General features: G+C 39.9%; 1 pseudogene across 1 annotated transcript; it reads right to left on the bottom strand.

Annotated features, from left to right (window-relative positions):
* Positions 1–5,017: 5,017 nt before the first annotated feature.
* Positions 5,018–27,133, bottom strand: LOC309667129 (nucleophosmin pseudogene; annotated as a pseudogene). The gene is made up of 2 exons (XR_014268483.1): positions 14,440–27,133; positions 5,018–13,774 (listed from the first exon to the last, which is right to left on the bottom strand). The product of XR_014268483.1 is annotated as a nucleophosmin pseudogene (transcript).
* Between the last annotated feature and the right edge of the window lie 659 nt (positions 27,134–27,792).

Genomic DNA, 27,792 nt, shown 5'->3' with positions numbered 1-27,792 from the left:
AATTTAGACTGGGCTCATCTGGATGGTTCTTTCATTTGTTTTCGAATTTCAGACCCACATGTGTCTGAAGTCAGGTATGGGTGGACTAGTGGCTTTACTTTGGAGGGTTGGCTGGCTGAGGGCACATGCTTCTCCTGCAAAAATTCTCTCATTCTCCATCAGGGTAGTCTAGGTTTCTTTACATGGGGAGGCAGGTTCTAAGAACAATAAAAAGACATGTTCCAGTGTGCAAGGGTAAGTTCAGCTTCTGCATGTGTCCAGTTTGCTAATGTCCTACTGGCCAAAAGTGATGAGTTTGTGAGTATACTTGCAACATACCACACTGAGCTTGCTGTCATCTGCTTTGGCAAATTTTAGTCAAAAATAATTAGAAGAATAAATGTACCATTCTCCTTGCCTTTTTCTTTCACTTGATCCACTTTGGTACAACACTACTTTATATAATGGTTTAAGAAAAACTTAGATTTCTAGATATCCAATATTTTGGATTTTTTCTCTTCAACTATATAAAATATCTTCCTTCAGGCTTGGTATGATGTTTTTGCACCAGCTGGAATATCTGTTAGGAAAGCTCAGCTGGTTGGCTCTTTGCCTGATGAAAGGCTTAGAAACTTGGGACTCTTTCCTTGAGATTTCTAAACAAAGGTCAACATATGCTAAGGAAATCTTTTTTTTTTAATATAAATTTATTTATTTATTTATTTATTTTTGGCTGTGTTGGGTCTTCGTTTCTGTGCGCGGGCTTTCTCTAGTTGCGGCGAGCAGGGGCCACTCTTCATCGCGGTGCGCGGGCCTCTCACTATCGCAGCCTCTTTTGTTGCGGAGCACAGGCTCCAGACGCGCAGGCTCAGTAGTTGTGGCTCACGGGCCCAGTTGCTCCGCGGCATGTGGGATCTTCCCAGACCAGAGCTCGAACCTGTGTCCCCTGCACTGGCAGGCAGATTCTCAACCACTGTGCCACCAGGGAAGCCCCAGAAATCTTAATTCATTAGGATAATGCCTATGCTGTGGCAATGCCACCCAGTTGAAGATTCAGGTACATGGTGACAATTAAGCCTTTCTATACCTGAAGAGAGGTGGCCATTTCCATTTTCTAGTTTCATAAACTGAGAGAGCTAAAGGATGATTAAGGCTGTGCTTAATCATATAGAAATCAAATATCAGAATCGAAATAGAACCTGAATTGTGGTCAGAATCCTTTGCTCAGTTATCTTAAATAGTTGGAATTTGGCCATTTAGTTACCTCTCCCACTCAAAACACAACTGAAAACAAGAAAGTGAGCAAAAGAGGTCTTTAGCCCTTAAAAGTTAAGTCCATGAAATTCACTTTACTTGGAAGAGAGCCTCTTCAGACTCTTTCTTGGACCCAGTTTACTCTTATGTTACCCACAATGATAACAAGTTTGGCTAGTGGTTTCTAAGGCCACAGTGGATTATAAGACTATTTCATAAGGGGGAAAACAGGCACAATTATAAGAGAAAGTGAAATGATGTCTAATAATTTGGCAGGAGGGAGAAGAGAGAAAACTTAAAAAAATTAAAATCAGAGAAAAAAATACAGAATTTGGATTCTTTCTTGAAAATGAAAACAGTTCCATTTAACTGGCATGGAGAAGCATCTCTACAATGGTGGTTTTATGTAGCATACTCACATAAGCCAGTAAGGCAGTATCTACAAACAGTATCTGATTTATCTGATTGCTCCCTTCAGATACCAGAATCTTGCTATATTTGTTAGTGCTCTCACATCACTCCCCCAGTTCAGGGAGTAGCCTGTTATACTTGGAGAAGCTCCTTAATTTGAATATTTACAAACCAATAAAAGAATTTATTGAGAATGACTGAGCCCACACACTATGGAAATAACTACGCATAGTTTACTAAACAGCTAACTGGATCGTAAAAATACATCGCAAAACACAGATCTTCCCAGCATGGGTCTAATGTTAACTCAGAGCACGTCTACATCAGAATTAGTAAAGCCCTTAGCTATCTGTGGCCTAGGGCTTGTCGCTATGCTTTCTCCACAATCTAGAGTCGACAGGGTTCCTGATTCACATCTCTGGAGGAGCTACTTTCTTGTGGAATGGGGTCCCCGTTTGAATCTAAACTAGGAGTCACACTTCCCAGGGAATGTTTGACACTGGACTGTAAAGTCGAACATCCTCATACCTGTGACCCAGCTATCCTGCATCTCCCTGAATTCCCAGGAGAAACTCGCACACATGTGCAACAGGACATGAGCTCGAAAATGTTCACAGCAGGGCTGCTCACAAAAAGGAAAACATAAAAACAGTCCAAATGCCTGCTGATGGGAGACTGGGGGATAAAATTGTGGTCTACAGATATGTGCCTTGCCCTTAGAAATAATGGTTATGGCAGAATTGAAGGATGGTTTTCATGAAGTTTAAAAAACAAGGATCCAAGCGCGGCTGCTTTGGCACGCACATGACTGGGTGTTGAACTGAGTGATGATCGTGGCTTTCTTCCTGCCTCTGTTTAGAATACAGCTGTGCATGGCCTGTAGAAGGACACCCCCCCCCCCCACCACCACTTCCCACTTTGGGAGCATTGGGCATGAGTACCCTTGGCAGGATATCAGGGCTCATGTGTCAGGTCCAGCAGTCAGGGCTGAGATGAAATGCTGCACAGTTCAGAGGTCAAGAGCAAGGGCTGAAGATAGACTGCCTTCTTTTAGATGCTGTCTCTCTAGTTATCTTGTACATGTTACTGACATTCTTTGAGACTCATTCTTCCCATCTGTAAAATGGAAATAATATTAGTACATACCTCATGGGTTACCATGAAGGTTTAGTGATAAAACCTAATAGGGTAGTATTTGTAGTGCCCAGCCAGTAGATTTTAAGGCACCCTCTTAATAGGTGCATGGACAAAGGATGTTAAAGAGAACAAATACATCTGGGCAGGTCCCTAGAAGGACCATAAGAAGTGAAGTGAGCTGGAACCTGTTGACGAACATTGACCCTGCTTCCTAGTGAATTGTCACCCAGGCAATGCCTTAAAATTTGCTGGATCAGTTTAACAAGGCCTTCCCCTTGTGAAAGAGTTAGAAAGGAAGTGAGCTGACAAAGGAAACGAGGTGGGTCAGATGGTGGACTTTAATAAAAAAGACCCCGGTCACCAAACAATTAAAATAATTTAAATATCCTCTCTTTATGAGGACAGAGATAAATGCAAATGTTCAAAGATTTCCATCCAAGAAGGATTAATAGACACACAAATAAAATTGATATTCAAAGGAGTAAGTTCACAGCCATTCCCAAATCTGAGCCCCCCGGAGGCTGGATTGATGAGCCAATTTCCTCTACTGCATGTAGGAAGCCTACCAACTTCCATTCTGGGTGTGATTGTCACCCGAAAACCCAGGCCATTTTAATGAATTCTGCATCCCCTCCTCGCTGAAGCACACTGGAGATACAGCATGACAGGATGAGCGAGAATAAGTGTAATTAGCACATGCCTTGCAATATTTTTCCCCCTGAGGATTAACTGTGCTTTTCTGGTTTGGGATAGAATCTTAAATCCAGGTTTTTAATAGCATCTTACTTTCTGAATCTATTTCTAGATTAGTTTTCAGCATGAGCACATTATGCAATGATCTAAGAAATAGACATTTTGCACAATCCAGGGTAGAGAAGATTAATTGTCCTTTCACCTTTCCCCGCAGTGTGTGAGAGAGAAGTTATGGCCGCCAGCATAGCACTCTAGATCTCTGGAGAGGACTGTTCCTACTAAAATAAAGAGGGAAAGGACGACAGGATAGAGAGAATTATGAACATGGAACCAAGATTTAAGTCTTGGTTCTGTCTCTTCCCTGTCTCCACCTGCGCGGCTCCCGCCCTTGGAGACTCTGCTACAGCCAGGCCCTGCCACTTAAGGAGACTCAGCTGGTGGATCGCAGCTGTTTTTCTTGCACAGCACATTTAACTTACAAGATTTGGGACTAAATCTATATCTTTTCCTTTCTCCACCCAAATGAAATCATTTCCTTTTACCATCCTGCAACTAGTTCTTACGGAAGAGAAGAGTTAGGGTTATAAAAGAGACAGAGAGGGAAGGGCAAGGAAGGAACAGCCAGCTTATAAGCATGCCAGGGTTTCATATGTGAGCTTGAAAGAAAGCTCACACTTGCAGAAGGGCAATGGTGCCTAAAGGCCTGAACTTGCCATGTTTGTGAGGATCACCGTTGCCATCTTTGCTGGGCCAGACCCTGGAAATGTACCATGTCATTCCTTGAAAGGAATCTTTGTTTCCTTGTTAATTAGCTATATTTTGCTTTTGCTTTTTAAACATTGTTCAGGCTTTACAATATCAAAATCTTGTTGGGAGTTAATGTGCAATTTTCAAAGTCATGTTAAATGATACAATGAAAAAAGAAAATACTCCCTAATCCTCATAACCTTGCAAAATGAAAAATGGCAAGGTTTGCCTTTTTTCCACAGCACATGAAATTTGAAAAATAGCGTGAAGACAGCATCTAAACCCTCTCTCTGCCCTAAAATGGCATAGCAATCTAAAGAATGAGTACATGCACTAACATATGTTGTCAGCTGTCTTAATAAGAGGGTGTTTCCATAATATGATGTTATTTCTTCAAGCTGCGTTCCATATTCTTGGCTGCCAGATGACAAGGGGGGAAAAAATAAGACACTTTTAGGGCAGAGGACAAAGACTCAAGGACTGGAGTGGGGGGAGGGGAGGAAGGGAGGAAAAAGTTAGTCTGAAATTTGCTGCTCCTCTGCCTGTCCTATTTAATTTTTGAGATGGGTGGGAAAGAAGCACATAATGTAGGAGTTTGGGAAAGACCAGTTGCCTCAATGTTGGCAGTGATTTGGAGGACATTTTTATTTATTTTCATATTGAATGCTCCTTTAACCAAAGAGCCAAAGTTGGGTAAACATGTACTCAAGGCAAGAGAGAAAGACCCTTCTATTCTCGGGCTGTCCTCAGGGAAGTACCAGGGCTGCTGATATTCTAAGGGCTGGCCTCTCTCAGAGTTACTTTCTGAAGAGAGCAGTCACAAATGGAAGGACATGGTAAGTCTCTTTAGTGTTGTATTCAAGCTCTGGCCTCTCCCAGCACACACACACCCACACACATACCCCTCCCTAGCCTCAGTTCTGGTTAAGAGAGGGTGTTGTTTTTAGTTTTGTTACATAAAGTGGCAAAAATGAGTCGCTTGAGAAGCTGGCCAGTGGGGCCTTTATGATGTCCCCTTCCATTACAGAGTTTTGAGCCTTCAAAGGATTTGCAAACTGCTGACAATGAAAAAAAAGATAATTGGTTGAGAATAAATTCTTAACCATGCTTATTACATGTTCTTATTTCTTTGGTTTGGTCTTCATCCATGTCAACAGGGTTTATATGGTAAGTCATTTGAGGGTAGGCACAGTGCTGACATGCCCTAGATTTTCTAAGATAGCCCTGATTTCAGATGTTCCACTCTGTGGGCTCTTGAAATAGCCTCAAATTTATCAGAAGATCTGCCCCATAGCTAGTCTGTCTACGTGGCAGACTAGGTTCTTAATTAAAAGTTTGTTGTGATGGCAGTGGCTAGTCCTAATTCATAGCTGGTCAGTGGTGACCTCCAGGTCGGAGTCTTCTGATGCAGAATTGCTCCCACGAGTTGACACCGTGGTTTTATTTTTCTCAGAGGTCCAGAGGAAGGAGAACACTCCCTCCATAGCATCTGGGATACTTTTTTTTTTAAATTGTGAGAGTGAACAATTTTGCTTGATAAAGTGAAATTTACTCCAGTGTCGGCAGTGACAGTATGAATGTCTTTTTTAAGGAAATGATCTGCAGCTCATAAATTTTGCCAAAACATGAATAAAACTAAAATATCCCTAAGTGAACTTAAAATCATTCTGGAACAGCAAAGCTCCCCAGTGAGATGAAACTTGCTTTTTTTTTTAAGCTAATCTTTGAAATGAAATTTTACTTTTCTTTTCCTTTTCAGTTTCCTTGATAACTTTTTCAACAGTTCAGTTGAAGAATTCATCACCTTTTGGTTCCAATGGACTACCGTAGCAATTTTAGCAATTTAAAGTGCTTCAATTGGGATCTTATGTTTTAATCCCCACCACCCTCTCCAAACACACACACTGCTGGGAGGGCAGCTTCTCTGAGTCACCGACTCAGGCAGCAGAATGACAACTGCTGTAGATGCTCAGCAACACAGCTGACATGTATTTGAATAGTGAAGTGTTAGTGTCCTTTAGAGAGCAGAGCAATATCCTCCATCAGAGATGAACACTTGGATTAAGAGAGAGTACTTAGTTCCCATAACATTTAGGGTCTGAAATAAGTGCTCGAAGCAAATCTCTTGACCCTGAAGTTGAGGTCAACTACTCTTGGGCAGGGTCAGAAGCTTAAAAAAATGCTGTTAATAGAGTTTAATGAGGTGAAGGCTATTTCCAATTGAATCTTCAAAAGCCCTTCAAGTTGCAATTGGCAATTACTCTTTGCTTAAGAAAAATGACTTCACCCATTCATAGCCACTGATTCTTATTTATTGATATCACTTTATTAGAGACATTAAAGTAATATGATTAAAATATTTGAATATTAGACGTCTATGTTTATTCCTTTTCCTTCCTGCTCCAGCCATACCAAAGATCTTAAAATTGTCTGAACAAGCCATGTTATTCTATTGTTAGCCTTTAAACATATTGTTTTCTCTTTCAGAAAAACTGTATCCTCTCCTTTGCCTCTCTTTGCCTGGCTAATTCCTACTCATCCTTCAAGTTTCAAGCTACATCTACTATAACTGCGTGGGGTGCCACTGCTGTGAGCTCCCTAAACCCCTGTGCTTACCCACCCTGGTACTTGTCGCATTTTTTACTTGTCTGCCAGGACTTTCCATCACTGTACCATAAGTTATTCTCTCCAGTGCCTTCTACATATTAGGTCCTCAATTAATATTTTTTGGATGAATGAATAAATGAAGAATAGAGTAATAAAAAATAAGTAAATCACTTTGTGATTAGTGGAAATACAGTCTTTCAAATATTATTGTGCATCAGGATCACTTAGAATGCTTGATAAAAATGTACATTCTCAGGTTCTAACTGCAGGAATTTTGCATGAAACACAGTGATATCTGTGGCAAGCTACAAATAATTTGTTACTACCAGAGCACAAAATGTAGACAGAAAATGGAGGTTATTGGGGCTGGAGGTAAGGCGGGGAGCAAGATTTGGAGGAGCCAGTCAATGAGCTTGGGTTTTATCTGCAGCACAGCTTATGGGAGAGTCAGCAAAGAGCTTTATGATTAGACTTCTGGTGTCTGTGGAGAAATTAGATTCCACATTGGTTCTCAACCTTGGTTGCATATTATAATTATCGGGGTAATTTTAACAAATAAGTAATGATGCCTGGGTCTACCCTGAGAGATTCAAATCGGTCTGCGGTATAGCTTGGGCTTGGAGTTGGTTTTAAATCTCCCCAGGTGATTCTAACATAAAGTCAATACTGAAAACCACCAAAATAGAAGAGAAAAATTGTCCATACAATTTGGCAATCAATTAACTCTCATGTGACATCTCAAATTGTAGTTGTGTGTTGAGGAAAAGTAAATTTAAAACCAAAATGAGATATTACTACACACCTTCCAAAATGGGTAAAATGAAAAATAGTAGGAAACTAAATACTGGAGAGCATGTGAAGCAGCCGGATCTCTCATATACCTGCTGGGGGGAATGTGTGGCAGTTTCTTCAAAGCTAACAATGCAACTACCATACAACCCAATATTTGTACTCCTGGTCATTCATCCCAGAGAAATGGAAACTTAGATGGACAAAAACATGTATACATGAATGTTCATAGCAGTTTTCATTTTAATAGCCCTAAATTGGGAACAACCTAAATGTCCTTTAATGGGTGAATAGTTAAACAGACACTGGTATGTCCATATCATGGAATACCACTCAGCCATAAAAAAAGAACAAACTATTGACAAATGGAACAACTTAGATGGACCTCAGGGGCATTATGCTTAGTGAAAAAAGCCAATCTCAAAAGGTTACATACTATATGATTCTACTTACATAACATTCTTAGAATGGCAAAGCAATAGAAATGGAGAACAGATTAGTGATTGTGATTGGGGGTGGGTGAGATGACAAAGTGGTAAACTGAAGGAGTCCCTTTGGAGTGAGGGAATCGTTCTGTGTCCTGATTGTGGTGGTGGTTACACAAATCTATACAGGGGATTAAATCTCATAGAACTACATGCTATTATAAGCACACACACATGTACACATACAGTTGAGTGGCAGGCAAAAACTGGGGAAAACCAAATAAAGTCTGTAGTCTAGTTATCAGTATGGTACCAATGTCAGTTCCCTGATTTTGATATTATACTACAGTCGTATAAAATGGCACCATGGAAGCTGGGTAAAGGATTCATGGGATTCTGTGTATCATTTTTGCAGCTTCCTGTGTGTCTACTGTAATTTATTAATTATACTTGTTTATTTGTTTACTTTATTAACATATTGAATTTATTTCACATGTATATTTTTGTCTCCCTACCATTTCCATTTGTCTGACCACCACTATTACTATGCCCTATGATAACATTCCATACATACTTAAAACCAAGCAAAGGGTGGCGTTTCATCTTTAAAAACTAAACAGGCATTTCGGACAACACATTCTTGGCAATGGAACCTGGACAACATTTATCAGAAATGGTAGGGAAAGTTCTCATTCTGCATTATAAAAAGGGCTGCCAGATGTCAACTGTTACAGAAATGAAAAAGACGGAAAATTATAACACACCATTTAAACTATTTCTTAAAGAGACTTCCTCCACTTCCACTGCAGAGATCTTGAATAGACTCCTGGTCAGTAATCTGGAAAGAATTCTTCACATAATTGATGAACTTGGCTTCCACTTTGGGAAGAGAACAATCTTTTTCTATACTTGTTTGCATTTTTGCTTTAATGTTTTCTATAGAGCTAGGTTCTTTTGGTGTTTTAGGAGTTCTTTCCTATTTTTTTTAAGGATTCTTGACCTTTGATCTCGGTGTCGAAGGTTTCAAGTTTTTTCCATTCTGGTTTGATTTTTGTGCATTTTTGGCTGGAGTATTTTATATAGATTTCTTTACTGGAGCTTTTTTCTTTAGCTTCCTCATTACCAAAATCAACATCATCATCATCTTCATCTTCATCAGCAACAAGTTTTACTTTTTTTTCTGTGGAAACTTGCTATCACTTACAGGGGCAGAAAGGTTTTCCAGATATACTTAAGAGTTTCGCATCCTCCTCCTCTTCATCTTCTGAATCTGTATCTTCCTCCACAGCTACTAGGTGTGTGCACTAATATGCACAGGCCCTCAACCACACTTCAACTGTAAGATCACAGGTGGTGTAATTTCAAAGCTCTCACGGGAAACTGTTGGCTATACAGACATTTTCAAAGTTGCCAGTGTTACTTTAATTGGACTGCCTTCATAATTCACTGCCTCTGCTTCAACAGTATGCAATTCATCCTTTGCACGAGCCCCTAAGCTGACTGTTCTTAAAGATTACTGGTGCTCATTTTCATCATTATCCACTTTAAAGTGATAATCTCTGTCAGCCTTTAGCTGACAACCAAAAAGATAGTTCTGGGACCTCAGGGTCCATGCCCACGTCCATTGAGTTTTCCATGAGGTTGGTGGCACATGTTTAGGTGGGAGAGGAGGTGGACAGAGATAAACAACTACTGTTCTGGAGAATAGCCATTATTTAAAAAAATTATAGTCATGTATTGTTATTCATTATTTGCATTATTTAAAATTTCATGCATTTATATTTAATTCCTTGGCTAGATTAGAGATTTAAGTAAAGTGACAGTGTGTTATAATTGTCCTAATTCAAGTCAGTATAAATCAATTCAATGAAGTTAAATTGAATTCATTTCAATAAACATTTGAGGGCCTATTAGACACAAAATTAATGAGGTTTATTCTTCTCACCCTTAATATTATATTGACCCTCCAGTATAGCACAGTAATGTGGACACAGCAAGATCTCAAAAAATGGTATCGTTTGACTGGCCATAGTAATTTTTATAGTGATGTGTCCTGTTATTTACATAAATGCTGCATTTTCTTTACTCTGTTTTGTTTCTCTGAAAAGATGAAACATATATGTAAAGAAAATATGTTTCCAAATTAATTTCTGCTATTTAGATTTTTAAGCCACAGGAACTTAGGAAAACATTGATATGCCTCATACATTTATATCAGGTTTTAAGTTGCAGGTATGTTTTAGTATATTATTTTACAGCAGAAGACATAATATATATTTCTGTTCTTACCTTGAAATCAGGACAAAAACAGCTTAGGCTACCAAATGAAATTCATGGTCTTTTTTTTTTTTTTTTTTAAATAATCACCAAGCTTAAATTTGCGGGGAGGAGGGCGATTTTCTCCATGTTTTCTACCTGGTTCAACATTCCCAGACAGCTATTACAAGCCAAATATCATTTCAGTAAATGAGAAATTCTTGTTTTCGGTACTGATTGGCTTTTTTACACATGAAGGTTAATTGGGAGGCTTCTCAAGCTTATCTGGGTAATGATGAACAGTTGCAGTAGATTGCACTCCCCCGACCGCCCAGCTCCTACATCATTTTGACCGAGCAATACCCAAACAAAGCCTTGTGCGACTGTGCAACCGGGGCGTCATTTAACTGCACTGCAAACCCTGGCTGCTTGAACCCAGTGAGCAGCTTCACAGGAAGCCAGAGGGAAACAAAAAGCCCCAGAGGAAATGTTCAATTAGCAGTGGTGCCACCCCCACCCCTGGACCACTGCAGCTCTAGGATTTGACTCCTGGAGTTCCAATGTATTGCGCTTAATTAGATCTCTATCCCACATCAATAAGTGGTACCACCCACAGCAGAAATGTGCTTGCCTGATACAGAGGCACTAAATGGCAGATTTTTGTATCCCCAACAGAAGAATATCATTGCTAATTAAGTAGCAAAGAGAAGGATGCCTCTAACTGCCTTGAAGAGCTTATAAAGCACTTTACCTGTCTTATAACATCTTTAATAACAACAGCTAAGATGTTTGAGCACTTACTATGGGCTAAGCATTGTACTAAGTGTTTCACGTGTATCATCTCAGTTAATCCTCTCCATAAACCTAGGATAGATCTACTAGGCATATGTTAGAGATGATGCCTAGAGCTCTTACAAAGCTTGTCTAGGGTCACAAAGCCAATAGGTGTTTGAGCCTGGACCCGAGTCTAGGTGCATCCTTCCTGAGAGATTCACTCTTACCCTAATGGATAGGTTAACAGAGAATGCTGTACAAGGAACTCATTGAGAGAAGGTTACTTCGTGGAGTAGTTATTAAGGCAGCAGATATTTTTCCAGTTCGTTTACCAATTGGCCAGGTCACCAAGTGGATAACCAGTACTCTCTTTCTCTGGTTATCTATATGCATGTTTGGGATGACCTGCTTTTTACTGTGTGGTACTGTGATGCTGCAATGTTTGTTAGGGAGTTAAAGTTTTCAGGTAAAAACAATTTGCTTAGTAATAAAGGAAGAGTTTGTCAGTAATGCTTTGGATGGTAGATAGATGTGTGCCATTGGCGCCCCTCTTGCTGGCTTCTCCTCATCCAAGGCTCCTCTTCCCACGACCACCTCTTTCTTCTACACAGTCTTGTCCTGTCATGATCTTCATTTGGGGCTTTAAGGGGCTTAGTTAACAGTCTTGTATTCCACTGATCCCTTTTACCACTCTTTTCAGTTCATGACAGCAAGGAAGTGGAGTAATAGCTTAAGAGGGCAGGTTTAAAATCAGACAGATCCAGGTTCAAATGCCAGTATCGGCACTTGCTGACACTTAAAACACACATTTTGGTCAAGGCACTGAATTTCCCTGAGCCTCAGTTTCCTCATCTGTGGAATGTGAGTAACAAGGACACAACCTCTTTGGATTGTTGTGAGATTCATTTAAAGCCTATTCCTGGCACAGTGGAAGTGTTCAAGTATCAGTCACGAATAACTGTCAACAACAACAACAACAAAAACAGCAACAATTCAGCCCCACTCGTTTCCAATTCATTGTACCTGCTCTTCCCTGAATTTGGAATTTCTTTCTTCTTCACTAATCTCTGAGCTTCCTTAGGCTCCACATACTTTTTAGCAACCACGAAGACCATGTGTATACAGTTCTGTGCAATTGCAAAACTTACATTGCTCTGTATTCTAGTTGCCAAGTACTGTAATAACCATTAAAAAATACTTTCCCTGATATATTATTTTGCACCTGTGTAAACCTAAGCAGCTGTGCTCAGCTATGTATAAATATTTGCTTATGTGCTTCTGTTACATTTATTTATGTGATTCTGTCTACAGCCAGTTGCTCTATAAATGATAAACTCCTCAGGGCCAAGGACCTCACTCTCTACTTCTGCAAAAGATGCGAGGATCTGGGTATCCTCCCAAGAATAGATTTAAGGAAGGCTGAAACTTGAACATATAGTACTACTTTAATAAGATGTTAATGACAAGTTTCCAAACATTGTGTTTGGAACATATGTTTCAAGGCTGAAACTTGAACATATAGTACTGCTTTAATAAGATGTTAATGACTAGCTTCCAAACATTGTGTTCTCATTGAGAGCATTATTTCTTAAAGCAGTTTCAGCCACAGCTAGTGTTCTGTGGAAATGTTCGACTTAGAGGCCTTCGGTTGGTGATTTTTCATATTTTAAAAGTTAAAAGAACAAAGCTATAATTTGGGAAACAACAAGTTAACAATCAAGAAAAAGAAAGAAGGGTTTAGTAATTGTTACTTTCAAGAAAGCTTCGGATCATATTTCCTTTGACCAGTGAAGTGATTGGTACGTTGGATTAAGAAAATATCGAGTCACGCCTAATAGTCAAATAGTCATAGCTGCATTTTTAGAGCACTTAATAGGTGCCTTGTTAGGAATTTGGTTTGTCTTGTCTCATTCAGCCTCCCCAGCACTCCCATGAGATAGGTGCCGTGTTCCTCTCCATTTCACATTCAAGGAAACTAAGGTTAAGAAAGGTTTACCTATTATCCAGGATGCAGCTGAAAAGAAATGGAGCCAGGCCATGTTAATCACTGAGCTGTACTGCCTTCTTCAAAAGAGAAGGAGTTTTACAGATGAGCTATAAAGATAATTCCAATATTCCTCTTTTTCTTCTTCCATAATACTACCCCTGCCTGGACCCCCGCAAGGGAGAGGAAATTCTATTAGTATATTCATGATTAAGCTTGCTTAGTGTAGATAAATAATGATAACTGCAGGGGTTTGGGATGGTTTGCTAGGAAAATTTTAAAAAAAAACAAAGAAAGAAAAGAAAACTCTCTCCCTAGTTGTTTGCCTTCACATGCTCCTGCTCTCCCACTGCCCGGCTCTCCCTTCACTGCCTTATAGTGAAGTATTCAAGGGAGGGTTGTCCGGTCAGAGTGAAGCCTTTAAGGAAAATATCTCACTGCCTTTTGAGAGGACAAGCAGGAAACCTCTTTTGCTTTCTTTCTCTTTTACCCTCATCCTCTTCTTTTCCCTCCTCAGCTCTATTCTTTTAGAATAAATAACAGCTCACTTCACTCAGGCATTGGGTAACTTGAGCCATCTCGAGCATTGTCTGAGAAAGCTGGCTCTCAACACACGCCACGTGCAGCTGCTTGGGGCCCTGCTCTTTGGCAGCCTCACCATCCCCATCTGCTCCTCCTGGATGTCAGGACCCAGCAGTTACAGAACTGGCCTCTGGACCTGCACGTAAAGCATGCTTTTGTAATAAAACATCCAGTTGGTCTCTTCCAACTTCAAACATTCTGTGAGTCTCTCAGCTGTGAGTTGTAGGGGATCCAAGAACCTCTCAGTGGAGTCAGGACTAGGCTGTGGATGATTTGTAGAATTCCTACGTTTGTTCTGTTTTACAACAAGAGAGAGTTTCCAAGTCAAAGCAACATGCTGTATTCTATGATGTGACGGTGGAGAGCAGAGGAGGATGGATAGAAGAGGAGGCTGATGATGCTTACACTTCAAGCTCCTCAAATGCCTGTGTTCTGACAGGGGCCTCTGCTGCATTCATAATTCATAATTCTCCCAGATTGCGTAATCTTAAAAATGGCCTCCCAAATTGTGTAATCTTCAGGCCACTTAATACTTGGGTCTGGCCCTGGTTGAGTGAGTTTTTGAGGAGTAGTTTAATTTACATTGTGTTTGACTAAGAAATTCAAGCCCTTGAAGGCTAAATATGAGGAAGGTAGTGCAAATAATATGAATATCTAACATTTCTTGAGTCTTTTACATGCAGTAGGTACTGTTTTAAGCATTTTTCTTATTCTAACTCTTCAACTCTCACAACAACCTTAAGCACTAGGTCTACTTTTAGCCCATTTTTAGGATGGGGATATTGAGGGTAAATGACTTACCTAGGGCTCCAGCTCAGGCAGTCCCAATCCCGAGCCTGTGCTGTTAGCCACTGTACTATGCTGGTGTGAACTGAGACTTTCTGTCTTACTTCTGGTTCTTTTGATGTCTTTGTTCTTTGTCTTCAGTAAGTCAATGAGTTTCTTTTTGCCTTAGTCACCTCATCAGAAGATTTTACCTCTCTGATTTCCAGAGGCGAGAATGGAATTACATGTTTCATATAGGAGCGTGGAATCAGAGAATTGGCAAAATGTGCTCTGATCAAAATCCAGAGATAGCAAGTGACTTGCCATTTGGCAACAGAACAGACTTGCCATTTGGCAACATGGTTGGCACTCATGGCTCTATTTCTCACTCCTCACCATGAAGGCTCTTCTTCAGAATATACTTACATTGTAATAAGTCTAGAGTAGAGTAGAGTGGTATAGTACGTGCAGAGCATAGAGTAGAATTTCTATCTGTATTCAGTCAAAGTTTGATATAAATCTGTGTTCTTAATTTCAAAAATTAAAAAGAAATTCTTTTTATTTTACTTGTAAATAATTGTATCTTTGTTCACATAAAAAGAAATTCCACCTTGTGTTACAAAAGGGAACAGTTAACTTCTGTGACTCACATGATTATTATCTTTAAAAAGAGCCATTCAATAAATAAGCAGCCCATATTTCAGTTCAGGGTTGTTTATGTTTTCAGTGGATTCTTCTATAAAATGTAGCATAAATAAATAAGTTGAAATTGTTTGTTTAGACAAATCTAAAACATTTACTCCCACACAAGCAATGAAATGTAGATTTTTCTTTTGAGGCTTAGATTTTTCTCACAGTATTATAGTGGTTCACTGGAGTTCCACTCATGCTCAAGGTCTTTACATATCTGAAACCCTCAGGAAACACATTGTATTATTGTTCTTGAACCACTTGAGCATTGTAGATTGACTGAGTTTAAAAACCACATCATGGGTAAAAAGCACAAAATTGTGTTACTATGGTTTTCTTCAAGGAATCCCAGAATTTCTAACTGTAGCTTTAACTGTGTTATACAATAACTCTCCCAAACACCATTTTAAACAAGTAATCTTTTTTATTATTTCTTTTGGCCTTCTCCTTGTGTGTGTATAAACAGTGAAGACTCAGAATATTTTTTGTCAGCCCTGCCCTCACATAACCCACACTAAGAATTTCTACTTTCTTCACATTTGGCAGTAACTCCTCACTAGGCCTTTGGGCTATAAGGGTAACTTAAAGGACAGGAGACCCACTTGGCCGTCAGACTTTGGAGAGCCTCCTCACCTCCAACCTTTGCCCTGTCAGTGTCCCCAGTCCTAATAAGGAGAGAAAGAAAGGAAACAATGCCTCTCATCTACCCTAAATTCTCCTCAAGATACCACTCTGTGATTCTGCTTTTTTTCACCTTCACATTCTTGGAAGGAGAGTTGACACGTGTTACTTCAATGTCCTTGCCTCCTTCAGTCCTTGGAAACCTCCTCATCTTTGTGACTGCAGCACTGGCACAGTTGACCACTCCATTCTCTGAACTCTGCACACTTCTTACTTTCTAGATACAACTCACCTTTGGTTCTCTTCTTAGCTCTTGGACCACTTTTCCCTTTCTTCTCTTTCCTTTGCTGATTCCTCTTCCTTTGACCAAATATTAAATGTTATCTAAATTTCCAACTCTGTTTGTTGTTCTTTTCTTTAGCTTTCCACATCACCCTGATTGATTTCACCCAATCTCTTGGTGTGAACTCCAGTATTTTCTCTACAAGTTCTGCCTCCAGCTTGATCCTCTTATCTGAGCACCAGACACAAACTTCCAACTAATCTTTGACCTGCTCCAGCTGGAAGACCTGAAGCATCTCAAACTCAATACGTATAAAAATAAAACTATCACCTTCTCTGTAAAACCCATCCTTTGCTTTGTGTTCTTCATGGACATTGATAAATGTCATCCCTGCTTATGGGTCCATTTCATCTTAAAATGTCAGATGTCTTCAACTCTTCTTTCTGCCTCACTCTAGTATCCAGTCATTTGCTAAAATCCTGGCAATTCTATCCTGAATGCCTCTCAAATCCAGCTATTCCCACTGTTACTCTAAATATGTCATATATCATCTCTCGGTCTAGGTAATTCTATCTGCCTAACTACTGTTTCTGATTTCAATATCTCCTTCCTTCCCTTCACCTCCACTGTATTCTCTCCATGCCACCAGAGTGGCCTTTATAACATGAATCTTAATGGCAGATGCTTCTGTCTATAAACTTATACTTCCTTAAGGATCCATAATATTAGATTAAAAAAATCATACAAAAGAATATAAAGAATAATTTCAATATTAGTAAAAATAACACACATACACACAGTCCACCAAAATGTAAGCTGTGGTTATCTTGTTATTGCTAAGTCATGGTATTGGATGAGTTGTATATTCTTTTTTTGCTTGCTCTTATCTCTACAACAAGAATATGTTACTTGCGTGACAAGGCAAAATTATTATTTAAAAACAAACTGATGGAGTAAAAAAGGGCTGACCTAAGTAACTTTGGAAAACAGTGTTTTTACTAGATGCTATAAAGCTAAAAATGAAAAGAACTATACATAAACACTGTACTCTTGTTGGTAAATTCATTTTTTACAGGGTTATGGGTTGGCAATTGTGAAACTGCTTTACAAGTATGCAAGCAATAAACAAATATGTAAATAAATTGCAGATAATGAGAGTCAGGTTTCTCACTGCGAGGGACAGAAGTTACAAATACGCAAGTGGGGAAGGCTGAAATAAACCTGGTGGTAGATTAGAGCTGGACACATCAGTACAAACGCATGTTTAATTTAATATTTGAACAGATAGATTGATACAAAACAATTATTGATATGTGTGTGTACGTGGGTTAGTGCACATGTATATATTTCCTAGCTCTGTCCTTTGAGAGGGCCAAGAAGCAGTGAAATCTCAGTAGCAACAAGCACACCAGCACCTGGACTTGGTTTCCAGAAGTCATTTTCCAACATTAGGAGCCAAAGCTCCTTGGAGAAATATCTGATTCTAGTCCTGGGTCACAAAAAATCAAAGATGATCCTGGAGCACTCGTAGTGCCAGATTGAGAGGAAATGCATTTTAAAAAAAAAGATGGAGTATGTCAAAAGGACATAGGAACCAACTTGAAAGCTTGAAATGCTAAAAGGTGAAACAATTTGAGCAAAAAAAAAAAAAAAAAAAAAAAAAAGAGAGAGAGAGAGAATTGAATTATAATCCGAATAATTTTTTTTTAAATCCTACTTTTATACTAACATAAATAAATGGTTGAATAAATAAATAAATGGGGGAGAAGAGGCAAATCTTTCTTACAGAAGAATTCCAAATAATTTATGTAGATACCACTCCCCTCTCTGGGGGGGTAGAGCTTAATTCTCTTCTCCTTTAGTGTAAGGTAGACTTAGTGCCACTCCTCTAATGAATGTTGTTAGACGAAAAGGGAAAACTTGTCCCTGTACAGTGGAGAAAACTAGCAGACAGCACCTTAACCATGTGATCACCACACCAGTGATTAGTGATTTTAACATCATGTTCCCCCTTATGAGGGGATGAGTGGGGCACATCACCTCTGGGGTATTCTTCCCCCAAATCATGAGAAAACAACAGATAAACTAAAATTCAGGGTTGTTCTACAAAATATCTGACCAGTACTCTTCAAAAGTGTCAAGGTCATGAAAAACAAGAAAGACTAAGAAACTTTCACAGATAGAGGAGACTAAGGAGACATGATGCTTAAATGCAATGTGGTCCCTTGGATCCTGGGACAGAGAAAGAACATTCGTGGAAAAACTGGTGAAATCCAAATGAAGTCTGTAGCTTAAATAAAGGTAATGTATTCATGTTAATTTCTTAGTTTTGACAAATGATCCATGGGTTTGTAAAATATTAAGATTAGGAGAAGCTGGATGAAAGTATATGGGAACGCTCTGTTCGATTTTATAGCAACTTTTCTATAAATCAAATATTACCCCAAAATAAAAACTAAACAAACAAACAAACAAAAACATCTCACGGCCTGTGCAGGGCTTCTCAACTTGTCTTGAAAAACTCATCTGGAAGTTTTTCAAAAGTACGTGCCTGGGCACCACCTGGGAGATTCTAGTTCAATAGGACTGTGGTTGAGTCAGGGAAACTACAACACATAATTGTAAAGTGGCACAGGAGAGCCTCATGAACTTCAGATATTGCGAAACCACTTGTCTGTGGTTTTGCAAACAGAGCCTGCCTATGCCATTTCCCCTATAGACTTTTAAACTTTTTATAGTAAAAATTGCTCAGAGACCACAACCAGAACTGCATTTTATAATTATAATTAAGAATATACTAACTAATAAGGCATAAATGATTCTGAGTATAAGGAAGATAATTGGTAGATTGAATGGTTTGTCACACAAAGAACTTCATGAGACTGTGTATTTTATTTCTAAGCACAGTACATTATAAGTTTGCCACTTGACACCCATCAACCTGAAAGCTTATTAAATATTTATGGGCCAGGAAATTATTTCCACATCTTCATTTTGCATTTCATTCACTTTGAAGTGGAAATTTACACGATTATCTTTCCAGCAGGATTTTCATGTGGTTGTCCTTTACTTGCAAGCTTTTTGTGAAACTAAAACACTCTAAAGTTATTTCAATAAACAGAAAAAAAAAAAACCCCAAAAAACCAACTTGGTAAGATGTAGGGAAAAGTTAAAATAAGATGTACTGGAAAAAAAGATTGAAATCAGAGAGTCCATGTAAATTATATCCAAAGTGTTCGTACATGTCTCTGTGAGTGTTATGTGTGCATGGAGCCTTTTACAGAGGTCTGTGAATGCCTAGAGATTCATGAGGAAGTGTCAGGGGTTTCTTAGACTCTCTGAAATTGAAGAAAAAAAAATATACGTACATTTTTTCTGGGGATTCTTAATGAGAACAGTAAGCCAAAAAGAGTTAAGAAATGCTGGCCGTGGGTAGTCTTTTGGGTAACAGTAACATACATTTATATTAACTAAATTACTAACCTTTTAAATTAAATAACTGGCAAATAGTTGTACTGTGATCTGATCTCATAACAAGACCTATTGCTAATGACCTACTGGAACACAAATACAATCTTATTTATTTTTCCCAGTAGAGAGTTGAGAAAGGTCTCGCAATGCAATGAATGTTCTCAGAAAGAATGACGAAAATGAAAGCCTCCATCTAAGGATAGGGCATTCATTTATCAGATGTTTACAAAGTCTTTACCATGTGCCAGGCACAGTTCTAGGGTTCTGGAATAAACTAGTTGACAAAACAGGCAAACATCTGTCTCTCACAGTTTACTTTCAAGTAGGGAAGATAGACAATAAAGAATAAGCAAAATAAGTAATTTACATAGCATGTTAAAAGGTGATATAAATGCTATGAAAAAGAGAAAAAATAGAGCAGGGTAAGGGGGATTGAAACTGCCAATTGGGGGTGGGAACAGTTCTATATTAAATAAGGTGAGAGGGTAGCTCTCATTGAAGTGGTGAGATTTGAGCAAAGATTTGAAGGCGGTGAGGGAGTTAGCTGGGTGGATCCTGGGGAAGAGCATTCCAGGCAGAGGGAACACTCAGAGCAAAGGTCATGTTGGGGGAGCAGCAAAGAGGCTTGTGGCTGGAATGGAGCTAAAAGTGAGGGAGGAGGAGAAGAAAAATAGGAAAAGAGGCCAGAGACGTGATGAGGCAACAGGGGCTTTGCAGCTGTTGTAAAGACTTGGGTTTTTTCTCTGCATGTGATGGGAGCCACTACAGGTATTTTTCTCCCCTCTGTTTTGTTTTTATAGATTCAAAGGTATAAACCTTAATGTACCTTTGTCAGAAATTGACAAATCAAGTCAATACAAAATATGAAAGGCTAGAGGGAATTTGATAAACAAAATTAACATATTAACCAGATGTAAAAGTAGAGAATACAGTCGTTTTTCAAGCACACAGGAAATAGATATACTCACTGTCCATGTATTAGAGCACATATAAAATCTTTATACATTCAAGAAAGAAGAAACCATGCATAACATACTGTCTCACATAGGTGCAACAAAAGTAGGCATTAACAACAGTAGAATAGTTTTTAAAAATATATATGCATTTAGAAATTTAAAAGCAGTCTTTCAAAGAACTCTTGGTGTAACAAGGATATCAAACCCAATTACAAACTAGGGAAAAAGTAGTGACAAGAAAAACACTGTATATTGAAACCTATGCAACATAGTCAGTATGGTAGTAACCTGAAGCAGTAAATTGAATTCAAAACCTTTCAGGATCTCTTATGTTGAAGTGACGGTATTGATTTCGAAGTAATGGACCCTGAAAATAGGGATGGGAATATGTAGAAGCTAATGTAGCTGTAGAATGTACCTCGAAACTCTGCTTACTTTGTCAGTAGAAGCATCTATTCCTCTGTGACTAAGGAAGCTAGTATCTTTCAGCCTGAAGACTCTGCAGTGGCCTCCCTTGAGGCAACTGCCTTGCAGGAGATAACAGAGTTTATGTTTCAAATTAATGGCTGTTATATTGCAAAAGACACTAGAGGGCAATAATGGATGCTGGGAGACTTACAGAAGGCCATTGTAGTAATTCAGATGAGAGGACAGTGCGTGGACCATCAGGGAGTAGGGGGCATGGTAAGAAGTGGTCAGAGTCTGAAGATAAAGCCAGTACGATCTTCCGACTGGTTGTATGTATCGGGGAAAGAGAAGAATCAAGGATAACGCTGAAGTTTTTGGCCTGAGAAAATAGAAGGATGGAGTTTTCCCCAGATGAGGTGGAGAAGGCTGCAGCTGGAACAGGTTTTGGGAACTCAGGAGCTCAGTTTTGGATATGTTAAATTTGAGAGGTTAGACATCCTACTGAAGATATGAAGGAAGCAGTTGGCTATACGAGTCTAGAATTTGGGAGAGAAGTCCAAAGTGAAGATCAACATTTGGAAGTCATCAGCATATAAATAATGAGGAAGTCAGGGGACCTGATGAGATCACTAAGGGAGTGAGGGTAGATGGAGAAGAGAAGAGGCCGAGGACCGAGCTTGGCGCTCTCCACCACTAATCTTCAGGGAGAATTAGAAGAACCAATTCAGGAGACAGGGAAAGAGTGAGCAGTGAGGAAGAAGGAAAACTGGGAGTGTGTCATCCTGGAAACCACATAAACTAACTGCCTGCCAATGCAGGGGACATGGGTTCGAGCCCTGGTCTAGGAAGATCCCACATGCTGCGGAGCAACTAAGCCCATGCACCACAACCACTGAGCCTGCGCTCTAGAGCCTGTGAACCACAACTACTGAGCCCCCGTGCCACAACTACTGAAGCCTGCACGCCTAGAGCCCATGCTCCGCAACAAAGAGAAGCCACCACAGTGAGGAGCCCATGCACCACAACGAAGTGAGCCCCTGCTCACTGCAACTAGAGAAAGCCCGTGTGCAGCAACGAAGACCCAACACAGCCAAAAATAAATAAATAAATAAATTTATTTTAAAAAAAGTACAGACCACAATATACCTTAAAAAAAAAAAAAGAGGAGTGAGTGATCAACCTTGTCACATGCTGAGTTGACAGACAGTCAATGAGAACTGACCACTGGATTTAGTAGCATGGAAATTACGACTTTGTCAAGAGCAGTCTCAGTGGAGGGGTGAGGGCAAAAGCCTGACCGGATGGATTCAAGACAGGATGGAGAAAAGGAACAAGAGAATAGCCAGGCAATTTGCTGCAAAGGGGAATGAAGGAAGGGCATTGGTAGGGAAAGTAGGGTCAGAACAAGTGCTTTTTTTTTCCTTTTTAAGATGGAACACATAATAGCATGTTTGAATCCTGATAGAAATGATCCAACAGACAGTGAAAAATAATGGTGTAGGAGATAGAGAGAACTGGTAGATCGACATCCTTGATTAGGCAAGAGGGATGGGATGTAGTACACACAGAGAGGGGCTGACACTTTGGAGAATGGAAATTTCATCCATGGAAGAGGTGAGTATGCAGAGAATGTAGGTAGATACTTTAGTAGATGCCTGTGGAAATTTTCTTCTCATTGCTTCTATTTTCCCTGTGAAGTGAGAATTAAGGTCACCAGCTGAGAGCAAGGATAGTCCAAAAATTCTATGAAGATATAAATATGTCAAAGAGACTCTTTACTTTTGGGCTCTTTCTATTAAGCATTGTTTGCTAGTTTCACTTGAACAGAATCAATGGAGGCAAGAGTTCAGTTTGAGAAGTACCATAATAGTGTGTACAAAGAATAGCTGTATGGGCAACTCATGTCTTGCTCTTTGATGTAAGACTCAAAATGATATTCTTCCAGAACTTAGTATACTTGGGAAATTTTGGGGCTTCAGTCCCTTGGAGAATATTCTCAAAGGAGGGTAACCCATGACAACTGTACAAACTGCTCCCAGATGCCTCACCCAAGGACCTGTGAGTAGAAATCCAGGAGAAACAGTGCAGACAGATTCATCTTGACCCCAGAGGTCTAGCTCCACCCAAGGTTGAAGTGTCGTTTCCTCTCCTGTACTCTGAGTTTCCTGAAGCAGATATTCATGTTAGCCACACTTAGCTGTCAGGTCCATTTAGGTATGAAAAGCCACTCACATCGCACTGCTTTTAAAATCAGATGGTTTTTTTTCCTGACATCTCCCGAGATGCCCCATAGCAGAGCACCTTTGTGCATGCCTTAACTGAATGAGCATTTAAGCAGGGGGCTTCCTGAGATGGTGAAAGCACTTTTAAAAAGACAAACACATTAGGAAATCTACTTTAGTCATTTAATCATTCATTCGTCTATTTAGAACTTTGGAATTTATGAGTCACCTCATTTAGAAAGGCATTTTGAGAAAAGAGGGGAATATTAGGAAATCGTTTTAAAAGAAAGAAAGAAAATGGTAGCTCTGCAATTTTTATCTCTATCTTGGTTAGTTAACCTACAGAGATAATTAATTTACATATTTTGTTGGCACATTATATATATGGGTGTGTGTGTGCGCATGTGAGTATGTATATGAAAATCTGGGCAGGTCCTGCGACCTTTCATTCACCCATGTAAAATAGGCAGTTCTACATCTTCTTAAGTCATGAACATGGAGTCTCAACTTTCTAACAGTCCAATCTGAGGTATGAACCAACACATCAATCTCCAATCAAGGTTAAGTCTCTTCTCACCCTCCCCCGGACTGAAGACCTATTGTTGAAGGTGAGACTTCTGTTCTCTCCCCTCAGCCCCTACTCCTGGAGGCTGGCTGATCCCTCAAGGGTGGAGGAAGTAGAGGCAGCCCTGGTGTATTAGAGCACTGGCTCCCAAGAGCCAGTTGTTAAATATCAGGAAAATTACGAGAAGATTGTTAAGCTATTGGTAGCTTGAAATCAGTCATGGTGGATATGTTTACACCACAGAAATTGGCAAGTGTTATAAATCAGGACTTTTCCCTCTCTGGATAGCTGTTTTACTAACACACTATGGGTCGGGAAATGGGGAATTTGCCCTGGCCCTTGGTGGTTTCAACTTGAATAAAACACAACATTAAGAGCTGTGAGTCAGGTTTATTCAGTGTCTTACTGAAGACTATAGCCTAGGAGACAGAAGACAGCCTCTCAGGTAGCTCTGAGAAACTGTTCCAAAGAGGTATAGGAGGAGCCAGTATATATACATGCATTCAAGATCTCAGTGAAAGGTTACTGCTAGTCATGAGGATCAGACATCTCAATGCTTTTAGTGCTTTTCTATGTATGGGGAGATGCAAGAATCTGGGGTCATTGAAATTCTTCCTTAGATGTTCATTTTAACTACCTAGGGGCCCATATATCCAAAAGACAGAATGCTTCACCCTGAATTCCTTTCAGGGTGTATTTGTAGGTCAGTAATTGCAGTGGCTAATGATTTGGTCTTCGTAGAACTGCAATGGCAGGGAACATTCTTTGTTTACAGTGCCCCTTACTGGTCATAAATTTGACCCAGGTTTAGGAGGCAATTCATGACCAATTTGTCTCACGGTGCTAGGAAGGCTCATTCTTAGGTCAGGCAAGGATTCCGTTGATAGGCCACTCAATGTGCTATTTGTGGATTAGGCCCTGTTAAGAGCATTCTTTGTTTACGGTGGCTGTGTGCTCTCTAGACTTGTCAGGCAGTTCACCTCTTCTCCCCTGACCTGTGAGTTCTTTGGAGGCTCCCATCATCAGGTACCTCTTTGTTATGGGCAGTGCATATTGTCCTTCGACAGGCCACTCCCAACCCTCAATCAGCTTCTGGTTTTAGATGATCACTCCATGGATTCCTGTTGTCAGAGATCTTTTTGTGCTCTGGGCAGGATCCTTTCTGATATTACCTCAGAACAGCATTTCGATTGTACTCATTTTATTTTGTTGCATAAAAAAATTACCAGAAACTTAGTGGCTTGAAATCAGACACATTTCTTTTTTTTTAATTAATTAATTAATTAATTTTTGGCTGTGTTGGGTCTTAGTTTCTGTGCGAGGGCTTTCTCTAGTTGCAGCAAGTGGTGGCCACTCTTCATCGCAGTGCACAGGCCTCTCACTATCGCGGCCTCTCTTGTTGCGGAGCACAGGCTCCAGACACGCAGGCTCAGTAGTTGTGGCTCACGGGCCTAGTTGCTCCGCGGCATGTGGGATCTTCCCAGACCAGGGCTCGAACCCGTGTCCCCTGCATTGGCAGGCAGATTCTCAACCACTGCACCACCAGGGAAGCCCCACACACATTTCTTATCTCAGTTTCCATGGGTCAGGAGTCTGGGCACAACTTAGCTGGGTTCTCTGCTTAAGGTCTCACAAGGCTACAGTCAAAGTTCACATGGGATGCATTTCTTTCTGGATCTCAGGGTCCTCTTCCAAGCTCATGAGATTGATGGCAGAACTCATTTCCTAGTGGTTGTAGGATTGGGATCCATGTTTTCTTGCTGTTCATCAACCAGGGACTGCTCTTAGCTCCTAGAACATGCAGTTCTCTGTCATATTCCGTCTCAAGGTGCTTTGACAGCATGGCAACTACTCTTTCAAAGACAGAAGTTGAATCTCTAGCCTGGTTGCAAAGAGGAAGTCTTATGCAATGGAATGCAACGTGACACAAGTGACTATCCCATCCTCTTTGCCTAATCAAGGGAGGGACATTCCAACACTTCACCACACAATGTAGCATAATCAAAGAAGCGACATCCAATCACTTTTGCCATGTTCTATTGGCTAGAGGCCAGTCAGAGGTTCTGTGCATATTCTAGAGGAGGGAATTCTATGGGATTGTGACTCATTGGAGGTCATCTTATGTTGTGTCCGCCATACACTCTATAGGTTCTACATCTGGATCCTGAGTTTCACAGATGTTTGACCCACCATCAGAGGGAAGCACATTTCTCAACACAGACCCAGCTTTCTCTCTGTCTTGTCACCAAAGCAGCCTACTGGCTTCTCTTTCCTTCAAGATTTCCTGGGCAGGAGTTAGAGACATTTCTACTGTGTTCCACTAGGGGACGACGTGTGATTCCCTCTGGTGGTCACTTTGAAGCCCATTTCCTTCGGACTTGAAGCTAAGGAAGTTGAAACTGACATTCGTCCCTGCCCTTTTGGCGGAGAAAGAACTGGTTATCACAGCATAAATTTCTTCAAAGAATTCTCCTCAAATTTTCTTTCTTCTTCATATTCTGACTTCTTTGTGTAAATTTAATCTTGCCAGTGAGCTCAAGAGATAGAGTCTTCAATTTCCACCATAGGGAACCAATAGGTTACCATGTAAAATTCATAAACTAAGAATAGCAGCATGCGTATCTTATTTTAAAATGTGAATGAATGCTAGAGGAAATAGTTAAAAGATTAAAAACTGGGTGCCATTGGAAAGCAGGACTGGGTATGGGCAAGGGTGAGGAAGATCACTGCTATTTTTCTTTATAGTCTTTGTAGGACTAATTTGTAGGACAGAATACCTACCTGTATGATTTGGATTTGAAGGAAGATATGCTCAAAGAGTCACTTTCCTTTGATCTTTGACTTTTCATATGCTACTGGAGGACCAAACAAAGGAATTTTTATTCTTCAATTTATTCATCTGCTAAGTGAGCACTGCTAAGTGAGCACAGCAATGCTTTTGAAATTAAGAAATGAAAACTCTTGGTAAAATGTTTTGAGACCTTGTAAGGAAACATGGCTAAAAATGTTAGTTGTGATGAGCCAATTTGCTATCATCAAGCCTTCTATATTTTGAGTCAAATACTCTTTGTCTAAGTTATTTCTATTCCAAAGCTACAATTCAGTCTCAGCTGAAAATGTATTTGTTGAACATAAGCTACATTGATGCCTTGTTGTTTTTTTTTTAAATTTATTTATTTTTTGGCTGCATTGGGTCTTGGCTACTGTGCTCAGGCTTTCTCTAGTTGTGGCGAGCGGGAGCTACTCTTCATTGTGGTGCGCAGGCTTCTCATTGTGGTGGTTTCTCTTGTTGCGGAGCTCGGGCTTTAGGCACGCAGGCTTCAGTAGTTGTGGCGCGTGGGCTCAGTAGTTGTGGCTTGCGGGCTCTAGAGCGCAGGCTCAGTAGTTGTGGCGCACGGGCTTAGTTGCTCTGCAGCATGTGGGATATTCCTGGACCAGGGCTTGAACCTATGTCCCCTGCATTGGCAGGCAGATTTTTTTTTTTCCTGCAAGAAACCCACTTTATTTATTTAATGATCAAGGGATCGATCCAAGAGGAAGGTATAACAATTGTAAATATTTATGCACCCAACATAGGAGCACCTCAATACATAAGGCAAATACTAACAGCCATAAAAGGGGAAATCGACAGCAACACAATCATAGTAGGGGACTTTAACACCCCACTTTCACCAATGGACAGATCATCCAAAATGAAAATAAATAAGGAAACACAAGCTTTAAATGATACATTAAACAATATGGACTTAATTGATATTTATAGGACATTCCACCCAAAAACAACAGAATACACATTTTTCTCAAGTGCTCATGGAACATTCTCCAGGATAGATCATATCTTGGGTCACAAATCAAGCCTTGGTAAATTTAAGAAAATTGAAATTGTATCAAGTATCTTTTCCGACCACAACGCTATGAGACTAGATATCAATTACAGGAAAAGATCTGTAAAAAATACAAACACATGGAGGCTACACAATACATTACTTAATAACGAAGTGATTACTGAAGAAATCAAAGGGGAAATCAAAAAATACCTAGAAACAAATGACAATGGAGATACGATGACCCAAAACCTATGGGATGCAGCAAAAGCAGTGCTAAGAGGGAAGTTTATAGCAATACAAGCCTACCTCAAGAAACAAGAAACATCTCGAATAAACAACCTACCCT

This window comes from Balaenoptera physalus (assembly GCF_965194825.1).
Source record: "Balaenoptera physalus genome assembly, chromosome: 9".
NCBI lineage: Eukaryota > Metazoa > Chordata > Mammalia > Artiodactyla > Balaenopteridae > Balaenoptera > Balaenoptera physalus.
This window is presented reverse-complemented; position numbering and strand designations above follow the sequence as displayed.